At 41.4% G+C, this 1,590-nt stretch overlaps 2 non-coding genes across 2 annotated transcripts; both read right to left on the minus strand.

The window, feature by feature from the left end:
* Window positions 1-737: 737 nt before the first annotated feature.
* trnay-gua lies at window positions 738-826 on the minus strand. The gene is given in 2 exon segments: window positions 738-773; window positions 790-826. It is a non-coding gene; the product is annotated as a tRNA-Tyr (tRNA).
* Window positions 827-1,229: 403 nt separating this feature from the next.
* On the minus strand, window positions 1,230-1,318 carry trnay-gua. Its single transcript is given in 2 exon segments — window positions 1,230-1,265; window positions 1,282-1,318. It is a non-coding gene; the product is annotated as a tRNA-Tyr (tRNA).
* Between the last annotated feature and the right edge of the window lie 272 nt (window positions 1,319-1,590).

The following is a 1,590-nucleotide window of genomic DNA, read 5'->3' on the forward strand; positions in this document are numbered from 1 at the left end:
GAAACCTTTATTACACTGTGGAAATGCTTGTTTAAAACTGGTTCATTGTTTGACTAAAGTCAGACTTACCTGCTTGAATAATTGCAGAAGAACTACACAGAATTAGCAGAACATGTTTTCTGTCTCTGCGTTTCACCTGCTAGCACTGGATGTGGACAAGCTACTTGTCTGAACATTTCAAGCAAAGAAACCCATCTCGGCTTCTAAATAATTGCAGACGACTACACGGAATTAGCAGAACATGTCTCTGTGTTTTCCTTCTAGCGCTGGATGTTGGACAGCTCAGCTTGTCTGAACATATCAAGCAAAGAAACCCTCTTAGCTTCTAAAAAATATCAGAAAACTACACAGAATTAGCAGAACATGGTTCTGTCTCTGCGTTTTCACCTGCTAGCACTGATGTGGACAAGCTAAGCTTGTCTGAACATTTCAAGCAAAGAAACCCTCTCGCTTCTAAATAATTGCAGACGAACTACACACGGAATTAGCAGAACATGTCTCTGTGTTTTACCTTCTAGAGCTGGATGTGGACAAGCTCAGCTTGTCTGAACATATCAAGCAAAGAAACCCATCTCAGCTTCTAATAATTGCAGAAGAACTACACGGAATTAGCAGAACATGTCTCTGTGTTTTACCTTCTAGCGCTGGATGTGGACAAGCTAAGCTTGTCTGAACATATCAGCAATGAACCCATCTCTGCTTCTTGTTTTGTCAGTCGGAAACAAACATAAAGCACCTCCTTCGAGCCGGAGTTGAACCAGCGACCTAAGGATTTCTGACATTATGAATCTACAGTCCTCCGCTCTACCAACTGAGCTATCGAAGGGAACGCATCACTTTTGAGAACACCCAATAACAAGGACATGGACATAACAGAAACCTTTATCACACTGTGGAAATGCTTGTTTAAACTGGTTCATTGTTGACTAAAGTCAGACTTACCTGCTTGAAATAATTGCAGAAGAACTACACAGAATTAGAAGAACTGTCTCTGTGTTTTACCTTCTAGAGCTGGATGTGACAAGCTAAGCTTGTCTGAACATTTCAAGCAAAGAACCCATCTCGGCTTCTAATATTGCAGACGAACTACACGGAATTAGCAGAACATGTCTCTGTGTTTTTACCTTCTGGCGCTGGATGTGGACAAGCTAAGCTTGTCTGAACATATCAAGCAATGAAACCCATCTCGGCTTCTTGTTTTGTCAGTCGGAAACAACACATAAAGCACCTCCTTCGAGCCGGAGTTGAACCAGCGACCTAAGGATTTCTGACATTATGAATCTACAGTCCTCCGCTCTACCAACTGAGCTATCGAAGGGAACTCATCACTTTTGAGAACACCCAATAACAAGGACATGGACATAACAGAAACCTTTATTACACTGTGGAAATGCTTGTTTAAAACTGGTTCATTGTTGACTAAAGTCAGACTTACCTGCTTGAAATAATTGCAGAAGAACTACACAGAATTAGCAAACATGTTTCTGTCTCTGCGTTTCACCTGCTAGCACTGGATGTGGACAAGCTAAGCTTGTCTGAACATTTCAAGCAAAGAAACCCATCTCGGCTTCTAAATAATTGCAAAGAACT

Source organism: Micropterus salmoides, unplaced genomic scaffold (assembly GCF_014851395.1).
Source record: "Micropterus salmoides isolate LMB-PRFRI ecotype aquatic unplaced genomic scaffold, ASM1485139v1 Ms_hic_scaffold_4567, whole genome shotgun sequence".
Taxonomy (NCBI): Eukaryota; Metazoa; Chordata; class Actinopteri; order Centrarchiformes; family Centrarchidae; genus Micropterus; species Micropterus salmoides.